The sequence below is a fragment of the Rhea americana genome, unplaced genomic scaffold (assembly GCF_003343005.1).
Source record: "Rhea americana isolate MKP2758 unplaced genomic scaffold, rheAme1 scaffold_127, whole genome shotgun sequence".
Taxonomy (NCBI): Eukaryota; Metazoa; Chordata; class Aves; order Rheiformes; family Rheidae; genus Rhea; species Rhea americana.
Genome location: NW_028185339.1, coordinates 2,693,081 through 2,704,277, shown reverse-complemented (window position 1 = coordinate 2,704,277; position 11,197 = coordinate 2,693,081). Strand labels below are relative to the sequence as shown.

The window sequence follows — 11,197 nt, the reverse complement described above, 5'->3', positions numbered from 1 at the left end:
AAAAAAAAAAAAAAAGAAAAAGCAGCCTATGGCAAGAACAGCTTTAGCCAGCACAGAGAGTAATGTGTGAGCAATGTGTAGGTGTGAATTGCCCAAGGTTTTTATGCTTTTTTTTTTTTTTAAGATTTGAAATAGGCAGGCAATACCAGGAAAAAATATTGTGATAAAATAATAATATTATACAATACACAAAAGGAAGTACTAGTGTCCATTATATGAAGGAGTAATGTGTAAAAAGAATCCTGACAGAATAAAAGATTAGAAATGTGTAACTGCTATGAAATAGCCTTGAAAGGAGATGTGAATTCTGAAGTCTGCTCCTCAAATATTACTATTTGATTCAAAATTGCTTAAGTCATCCAAATAATTTTATAAACAGTGCAGGGTTTGTTATTGTAATGGAAGGAGTAGGCAATAAACAGAATCAAATCTGTTCCAAGTATAGCAAAATATTTTGCCATTTGTTATGGGTCAAAAATTTGGATACCAGAGGAGTAAACTCAGGGACTCTGAAGCTATGAAAATTTACACTAGCTAATGGTGTTACTCCTCAACCCAGCAACGGAATTCAGAGTATCTAAGGTCCTGATACTCTTGATGTGTAACATGCAGGTAGGTTATCATAATTCACTGCACCCAAGAAAAACCATAGTGATATCAAAGGACTCGGTGGGCACAGTAGGCTACCTTTTTTATGCTCAAGATTTTACACCATACAACTCCCTATGGTAAATGCGCAACTATACTATGCTATAAAGACCCTTAACATCTGCAAATGAAAATTGTAAGGAAAGTGAACCTCTTTCTTTGAATTTATTCTCTTTGCTTGCTTATTTATCTTGATTCTGGAAATACTGGAAATTAAAAATATTTTTTTAAAAAAAATGTTGGATACGTTACTGATGACCAAAGTCATTATGCATTGAAATAAATCAGAGAATTTAGAGAAGAAAAATATATCCAGCTTAAGTCTTTTCTAGTCTGTCTTGGATTTTAATGTGTGATTACAGAGCTTTAAAAAAAATAAACCTTTGGCTTTTCACAGTTCCTTGTTCTTCACATATTACTATGTGTAATTCAAACTTATTTATGCCACTGGGTTTACATGTCAGAGATTTGCCTCTGGATATAAGCAGCAAAGGTCAGGAAAGAACTAGCATTAATGCCTTTCACTTTTAAAATGTTTGCTCGACTCCAGTAAGTTTGCAGGGTGAGCTTTTCACCAAGTCCTAGAATGGTCTTTATTCTTTTTATCTTGTGCCTTTCTATTTTCGGTGAGAGTCACAGGGAGAAAAGAAGAAAATTCAGCATGTTAAAGAAAAACCATCTAAAATAATGAATATGTACCAGCTTGTGTGTTACACTCAGAACAAGCATGTTGCTACTTGTAATTGTGAAGCAATCATATCAATATAGTGCAATTATTATGTGCTGAACCCTGTGGTTGTCACTCAGGTAAGAATTCCTTGAGGGATTTGTCCAAGAAAAGCTTTACAAGAACAGGATTAATTACTTCATATTGTGTACTGTAAATTTCAGTTATGTTTTGCTAAAAGAGTTGCTTTAATTACTTTAATAATATAAGGTCTAGATGAGAAATTTATTCCTTGTAGATCTGAARCTTTTGCTTAACTTTATTGTATTTGGGTAAGCAACAAAAGAAAAATGGCCTGAAGTAAACACTGTATTCAACTATTAAACTGGATCAACAAACACATTTGATCCTGAAAAGTTAYGTGCCTCCCTAGTTTCAGTACAAGTTCAGGCTGCTCCACAAATGAAGTGATCTGCTGGTCACTTATGAGAATACATTAAATGATAATTTTACCAGATTAGACTTTACATTTTATATTATGATATGATGGAGTTCTGGAATAGAAAATAGTCTGTGTTTCACTAGGAAGCTGCCTAGAATATACACCAAATCTGCACCACTCTTGAACCGGTTCTTTGCAAAATAGGCAGCTGAAAACAGCTGTGTCTTACATTAGCATGTCTTCATAAAATGAATTTCCAGGAGTTCTAAAAAAATAAAAGTTATGAGCTATGAAGATATAGCCAATACAAATTTATAACTTTAACTGTCCGAAGTTGGAACCTTAGTAAGTTGAGGGAGTTTGCAGAGATCAGCATGAACTCCTAAAGAAGAGCACTCTCATCTACCCCTCTGTCAAATACGCTGTCAAATCTAAAATGGGACATCAGCTGAAACATCTGTCACAGGGCAACAAATAATGATAGTCAAATGATGATGGGCGATTGGTTTACTGTACATTATACAGGGATTGTTATCCTACAGGTTTTAATAAATATGAGAGCTTAAGATTTATGTTATGGGTGATAAAGGCCAAGAATGCTGTAAAAGTGAAAAAATATGGCAACAGTATGCAGTACATCACCAGTAGGATAATTATTTATATAAATAATTCTTAGACCTCCAACACATAGGCATGAAATTCACATATTCAAAGGAGGCATAATAATAACCTGCCAGCTTGTGGTGATAGATATGCTTTTAATCCAAATGACCACAATCTCCAGTCTACCTGTCATAAAGGGACACAAAAATTGGAATTTTCCTTTCATAATTCCTGAAGTTGAAAGGCAAAAATGTGGAAGCATGATAAATAGCTCAGTCCTGTGGCCAGATGGACAGGCAATAGTAAAGTCAGTGTAAATAAAATGCATTGTTCTTTCGCTAATGCTATTTTCACTTGATATACATTGAAACGCAGAGACATATTTACCTTCGACTTTCCAAGTACACTCTTAGAAATCTAAATTATATTACATACAATAAGGGATTACTATAAAGACTACAAAGTGTATTATAGTATTCAGATGCCATTTGAAAGAATTCTTGGACAAACAAGCCCAGATGATCAGCTACGGGAGCATCTCATTTACTCGAGGTTCTTGCCTCTAAAGGTCTTCTATTCTTAAGTTCCGTGCTACCAGAAAGGAGTGCCTGATCCATACATTTTAATTTATAACAATTCACTCAATCAAGCAGCCCTGGCATRAATTTAATAAATACGTAATTCCTATCCAATATAGTAGAAAAGGAAGCTAACTACATAGCTTATTCCTGTTACTACCAGCCACCACGCATATACACACATACCAAACATTTACCACAAATCTTCCTCCGCTTGCATCCTTCCAGGGTTAAAAAYGGCAAAGAAATTTAACTAAGTTAATTTTAAATGCTAAAAATGCAGGCAGACTGCTCAGTTATTTCATTTTAAAAGATCTTCATTTTCCCATCTGTGTTATGGCAATTTTATTACACATTCGGCAAATTTACAGTAACAAGATGTTCCCCTGACAAATTAATCACTTTCCAAGCATTTTATCATATAAATAAAATATCACCTCAAGAGAGAAAATCAGCTCAATCAGTTGATTTAACCCATCTTTCGGGGAACTCGTCTGAAACAGATTGAGCGCATTTTTTCTGAAGAGGGACTGTGCGCACATCCTCCTGGACTCCCAGCTCATATGGYGAGGTTTTTCAAAAGAAAATATTTAGAGCTAGCTGATAGCATGCAAGATTTTTACCATACTGTAGGAACTACATTGCCACAATGACAGACCTCTGTCAGGAACAAAGATTTAGAGAGTACCTCATTTAGAAGCTGGTACTGACTGTGACTGAGGAGGAACTACATCTCCCCTTAGATCACTCTGATATCTTCATTTCTGTAACACTTCGCTGGTGGTTTGCTACAGTCATAATAATAAAATAGTTCTTTCTTTTTATGGTGCCAATACACTCTAGTGTTTTTGGAATCTCACAATAAAATAACAGCTAAAATTCCAACTAGTTTGTTCCTTGGTGGGGGTATTTTTTCCTTTAAATTTCCCCTGCACTTTTAAAGCATTTTTGAAAATAACTCTGGTAATTATATATACATAAAAAAAAAAAAAAAAAAAAAAAAAAAGGAGATGGTAACAATAAAGTTGAAATATATGAACAACAGAGAAGTGGCTTCAGCTCAAGTTTTAGCAAACTAATCCTTAAAACGATTCATTGCCTTTCTAGAGAGAATCTGTCACTGAAGCAATTTAACCTCTCTGCCATTTAACCTCTCTCCTTTTGCCCTGCTACCACCTGCCTTCTCCCTGTATTCAAGGACTGCTAACAATGAGTAAAAACAAGAACAAGAAGGCCTGGCTCTGTTTATACAACTAGAGCCTAAAGTTGTTTTAGTCAAATGAGACTACCTTTGATATGTTTTTTTCTGGAGTTAGTATTAGAATTTCCTTGCTCCTTTATTAATACAGGCATTTTGTATTTTTTCTGACCTCTAGAGCTATAGGAAAGCAAACCTCTTTTTTGCCAGAAGTACTGCCAGCAACACAGACACATAATTCTTGCAACATGACCATACTCTTCGATAAAATAATTATACTATTCTCAACAGTACAGCTGTGGGTGCTAAGCAAAAGAGAATCCAATTCACACATCTGGACAGTCTTTGCATCCCTTATGTTTTACTCCCTCAAGAGAATATTAACTTTACCTCCCAAATACTAACAAACGTAAAACGCATATAATTTACAATAGTGCTATTCCCTATCCCACAAGTAGGATAATAGTGTGTTTTATGGAATGCTATTATATAGCAACATAAATGCTAGTTTTTGCTACTTAGCCCGTATAGTTAATAAGGCTGTAAACAATCATATTAATACTGAGGTATCAGTATTAAAAGCTGCAAGCTCTATATTGCTCCAGTTTTATCAATAAAGAATTTCTGGATGAACAATGATGAATTTGCATACAACTACAACATTTCATATCCTATATGTAACTTTTACTTGCTAAACATGCCTTTTCTAATGATTTTTTTTAAAAAAGGATCTTAGATCATGTAACACAAAGCTTAATCTCAAACAAAGAATTCTGATCATATGTCAGAGCAATTCTGAATCTTCAAATGAATGCTGAAAATGTCAATTTAGAAAAGGAAAAAAAGCAACCAAACATGAGACAATTAATTACTATACTTTTTAATCTTACACTTTATCTGTTGGTAAAATTTTAGCATTTGTTGTGCAAGATATGAGAGAACCAAGCAACTGGAAAAGGTGCACTACTCACTGACCCTTTTCTCCAAACACTTAACTAGGAACTTGACCAGATAGGTCAAGTGACTTATGCATGGAGGTTTTGCAGGACTCGGTCCGAAAATTCAGTGTTTCATTTAAGGAACAGCTTAATTCTACAGCTATCACTAGGGGGGAAAAAAAAAAAAGACAGTCTGAAAGTAAAGTATGTGTCATGGGATGTTTTCTTCTTTCCTTGAAATGTAAAAAACAAATACGCTTTCCTATTCTAACTAATGTATATTTCTAAAAGACTTCAAGCAGCTGGACCCTTTAGTCAATGGAAGATGTTCTATTCTCAATCACAACATGTAGATCAACCACTTTGGATCTAAAGATAATTGAAGGCAGTGCTTTCTTTGAGCAGGAAAGTATAAAGTTCAAATACTGCAATGAGAAAAAAATACAAGGAAAAGGTATTACTTTCTTCTCACTTACATCTATAAAACCCAGCAAAATTCAGTGAGTTTGAGTAATGTCAGAAGACATTTGTAAATACAGCATCCAGATAGGTACTGAATAACTAGCTGCCAGTGAAGCCATTGTAGAAGCAGGTGAAGTTGATTCCACGCAGCAAACATTCAATTCCTTTCAAGTTTCAGCCTGCCTGATTGCTGGATCTGGCCAGTCATTTATTAAAACTTATGTGATATAATAATACAAAACCATTCACAAAAGAAGGGTTCTTGCTGAACTTATGTATGACAAGAAGTTCAAGGATACAAAGCAACCTCGGAGAATGGCAGAGCACCAGGAAAGGTCAGTATCATTATATACCTGATTATAGTGGGTCTCCTGTTCCTCATTTACTCCAAATTCTGACTAACATCCACGTACTCTGCCAATATCTAAATAAGGCAAGATGTCTTCATTAGGTGCACTTTTTACAGCCTGCTGGTGGGCTCGAACAATCCTGCACATGGCATTTAGATGCCATGGCCTGAATTTTTGACATGCGTGGAATTCCTTCAATCTGCCTTTAAGATTAAACTCCTCCTTTGAATACCATGTCCTCGCCATTCTGAAGTAACCACAAATCCTTGTATATACCATAAAATATTTTAATCAATTCTTTTTTTTCCCTACAATTGTTTTCTGATATACCACAGAACAGATACTGTACATCTACAATCTTCAGTTAACTATATCTCTGTGAATCACCTTTTTGATGGAAGATGTATATTCATACAGATTTGGATACTTTAATACCATCGTCAGAATCTCAACTTTTGCAAATAAAAACTCTTTGGTCTGAGGAAAATACAAGACAGAAAACCCCTTAATTTGAAAGACAACAAAGTGGATTAATGGTTAGTTACACGTGCCAGTAGGGTGATCCATTACCAYGGACGTTCCACCGCAAGTAGATGATGTTGCCTTAATAGTAGCTAGAGCCTTATTGGCTTAAAAAAAAAACGTAAAAAGGGTTTTGCATGTGAATTGAACTTAATAGGTTTGACATGGACTAACCTTAAAGAATCCAATCCACTCAAATCCCTTTGAAGGCTGCAGCTGAATTTCATGCAAATCTTAAAGAAGTAGCCAGGCTGTTAGGATTTCAAGATGCTGTGTCCCTTTCTTCTGCAGATCTAAAACCAGGCAAAACAATGATACAAAACCCTCCCACCATTTCAAGGATACATCTTAAGAAGCTCCTGCTTTTATTCTTTGGCCCTGTAAGGTTTGACATTAAAAAATAAAAAGCAAGAACAATCTGCAACCATAAAACCTATCCAAATATGAATCCTACATTTTTATTTTTTAAATACAGCACTGGCGTAAATTAATGTTTCCCCCATTACAACAAAAGAAAAAAAAATGTGATACACACTGTTATTAAAATGTTTAAGATAGAAGCATTCAGACCAAATTTCTATGCTTAAATATAACACCAATTCATCTTTTTTTTTTAATTTTCTTAAATAATTCAGTTTTAACAATATATAATAATCCACCATAGTTTAAGCCTTCTAGTGGTTATTTTGAAACTGAAACAAGCAGTTATTAAATAAATCTTTTCATTTTTCAAAGCCACTGTACTTTATGAATTTCTCATAACAGGGGATTTTCTCAGCCCCATTAAAAATATTTAATAGACTTAAGTGTTCTATGTATGTTTATACAGAAACAAAGGCAGATAGATTTTGTCTGTAAAATAATATATACACTTGTAGTTGGAAATTATTTGATTTTTGGATTTAATCTTCACCACAAACATGAGAGAAAAAGCAAACAGGAAAATTTTGTGAACTTCTTTTCCTCCTAGAATAAAATACAGATGATTACAAATAAAACTAACTATAACCAAATCAAAACCACACAGTGTGTATAACGCATGTATGTAAAGAAGTTATAAATTCTTGATTAACAAAGGGCACAGAAAGCCCTTAAAGGAAATATTTTATTTCTGCTAAATTAATACCTAAAAGCATTACATTTCATCAGTTTCACTTAGGTTTAAAGTCCCAAAAGATTCTCCTCCTGAAACTGGCTATATTTTATGTGCAAACCAGGCTGAGAGCTATCTAAATCTAGATAAAACTCATTGGCTTGTAATCTTCACAATGATCTATACATCTAAATCTATATGCAAATCAAATGCTCTCATGCATTAACACATTCCAAAGCATCCAGGAGTAAGAGTGCTCACTCACGCGCTCTCTCTCTCTTACTACTCCCCCCCTTCCTTTGCTCCTCTCCCCCTCTATTTACACTAGCTACCTAAATAATTCACACTGCCTTCTTTTCAGCCTGAATGTTCTTCTGTTGAAGCCTGCAATGAGCTATTGCAGTAACCAGATGGACACATGAATGCAGCAGGTGGGACAGATGGCAGCCCGCCCTGTCTGACGCTGACTGCCTCGGCTTGGACTGCCTTTTCCTTCCAGGTACATTATCATCAGTGTAGCAGAAAGCAGTATGCAGAGGGAAGAAACCTTTACATACAATACTATACGAATTAGTTAAATAAATGACCAGATGCTTATTTGCTTTTTGTAACAAAATGAGGTTTTCTYAGAGGGCTTAAAAGCATTTTCCATCTTTCCTTAAAGCAGAAAAGTCTCTGTTCTCCAGCAAGCCTGAGAGACGTACACATAAAATAAAATATGTCTGAAACCTTATTAAAAAACTCAAACTCATGACTTCAAGACAATTTTGATTCAGCTTTAGTTTCCAAATCTGTGTGCTGTTTTTGCCCTTACTGTTTTATAGAAAAAACATATATAGCTCCAGGTAGACGGTAATAGATTTTAGAGGAAATCTTATCAGTTATTACACATGCAGTGAAAAGCCTCAGTTCCATCTGAGCCTCCATGTAGTATGTTTCTTGACTAAATTTCTTTTGCTTCTAGTTTCAAGAGACATAAAAYTAATAATTTATTACAAAATATTTAATGCTTCTATGAGAGAAATGCGAACAAGWGCTGAAGCAATAAGTCTTTGTTTGACTGCAAATTACCATTTTAACATGTTGCTTTCCTCTTTGGAACAGCGGGCAAAACACTGGGAAGGTGACAAAAAACCCAAAAACACACAACTATAATATAAGTTTTGATCAGAAACATAAGAAACCAAGAAAAAAAAAATATCTGGTGACACATCTGGCAATCTGACTGGCATGAGTATCAGCTTACCACAGAAGTTATTATTTTCATAAGATTTATTTCTGTTTAAATAAGCAGCAGTGATACTAACTTTATATACTCTTCAAAGCAGCAAGCGACTGATACAGTGTATTGTTTCAAGGAAATTTTTTTAAAATCATATTGAAAGAAGGTATCAAAAGTGTGTAAGTGATCAGTTAGATGCTCTGGGTAATCCTTTACTATCCAGATTTGTCCTTCCAATCACTTTCCTGCCCCTCATGTTATGTCAACGGTAACAACCTGTGCTGTTCCCTTTTTTGTCTCCTCTTCCTTTCCATGGTGCTTTTTCACTCTACCTTATCTTCATCAAATACACCTTCTCCGAGCTAACATAAAGGGAATCATCCACCTCTCCTTCAAATACCTTCTCATGGTAGATTTCTGCTGATCTACAAGAAAACAATCCAGGCTTCATCATTAGGCTGAAGTTAATACTTTTTTTTTTTAATTGAATATATATGAACAGACGCAAAATTTACACAGATGTATATGCATACGTACACAGTACAGCTGCATTTGTCATATTAACAAACACAAAGGTATTTTGTCCCCTTCTCCAGCTTCTAGGAGTTGCTTGTATTTGCAGTCATCGAAGCTCTTGAATAGGAGCTACTTACATACTCATACACTTGTACGCTGCCCAGCATGACAGGCGGCCTCCAGATACTATCTTAACAGAAATACTAAGCAGTAACAGAGTAAATAATATGGAATTAAATTGCGATTTTGCTCTACTGAGTCTAAATACCGAATATTTTAATCAGAATAAGCAATTGCATGATGTTGAAGGGAAAAAAAAGTATAAATTGAGATACGCTATGTGTTAGATTCTGCTTCCTCTGACAGTACTGATATGATTGAAAAAAAGAACTGATTGTATATAGACTTGCACAGCTAAACAAGGACTGGTCCAAACTGGTAATTAAAGCCTGAAGCAAACACAAACCTCTCTTCAGAGATTTAAACACACTTGGTAAAGATTCTTTAAAACTAAACATAATTATATAGCAACTAGTTTCCGCTGGCACAGAGAGAAAAGAAATATTCTGAGAAAGTCTATTCCTGTGTATTTCTGACCTGGCAGAATTCAGGAATTACATTAAATCTCAAGAGACGGTCTGCATTCATGGGATTCCCTGCCTGATTTTGAGGCCAAAAAGGTTAAGCACTTTGGATAAACTTTGGATAAGCAGCACAACTTCTCTATGCTTATGTGTCCTAACTGAAAATCCTCCACTTTAAGATTTGCTATAACCACATCTCAGAAAAGAACTGAAAGAATTCAGGGATCATACATGCAAGCTGACAAAATTATGTAGTAGAGCTGGGTAACAGCAACTTCTAGAAATGGTGAACTACATATTACTGTCTTCAGAAAAGCATTTCAAGTTATAGTAAACCGTTTACAACATCACAGAGAGACAGTTAAACCAGTGCACTTTAGAATCAATATCCCAGTGGTATCACACAAGTCATGATTTCATTATTATGATAAAACTTGCTTTCTCAACACAAATATAGAAACAAAACTCTGAGCACAGAGGAACACCCRCTTTAAAAATAAAACTCTGAGCTAATGCCAGTTTATCGCAAATGAATGCATACACTGTTGTAGCCATATTTCTAGAATGAAACTGTTATTTTAAAAAGTGTATTACACTGGTAAACTTGTTTCCCTAGTGATAAAAAGTTGTGTTAATACAAAAAAGAATTTAAAATCTCCAAGCCGTCTGTTTTCAACAGCAAACAAAATATTCTCAGTATTGAAACTGTTCATTTAACCATATGTGGGAAAAGATAGTGGAAGAAAGAATTAAGTAATTCATATTGTTGTAAGGCTACAAGAATGATACTGGGTTCTTGCTGTGAACCAATTCGGTTCTCTGTGAATTCAAATTTAATCTTAAACTTTGAATGCAAACTTCCTACTTTGTGTAAGGCTTTGTGGATACCATGAATAAACAAAGCCTTCATCATCTGAAGCCTGAGATAGCAGTATTGCCTCAAAAAATCACAAGCTCATACCTCTATAAAGAGGTGCACATGGACATCTTGATAGCAAAAGGAGTTGAGCTGCACAGTTGTCCRTGAAGACAGCATTTGGACCCCCAAAAAGTAGCTACTGCACACACGTGTTCCAGTGAAAATATCTGCATGCCCAAATACATATGTTTAATCTGGCAATTTGCAGGGAGTTACTGCTGGCAGCAGAACATTCTGAATGTTGAGAAATTTCGCTCTCAGAAAATAATTGTCAATCCCAACCCTGTGACAGCTTCATAGGGAAGAAGATATAATTATACTTAAACTGGACTYCATACAAATACCACGGAGTTGATTTTCAAAAGGATCAAATTTTCATTACAGCTCTGCAAACAATAGATCTGATGAGTTTTCCTGAGGCTCAGGTTGTAGGACTTCTGAAAAAGCTAACCGCT

The 11,197-nt window shown here is 35.0% G+C and overlaps 1 protein-coding gene across 1 annotated transcript in view; it reads right to left on the bottom strand.

Annotated features, from left to right (window-relative positions):
• The window catches only part of LOC146600170 (estrogen-related receptor gamma-like), a gene marked incomplete at its 3' end in the record, with an annotated part of 229,435 nt that overhangs the window by 24,356 nt on the left and 193,882 nt on the right, over nt 1-11,197 (bottom strand). The window lies entirely within an intron of this gene.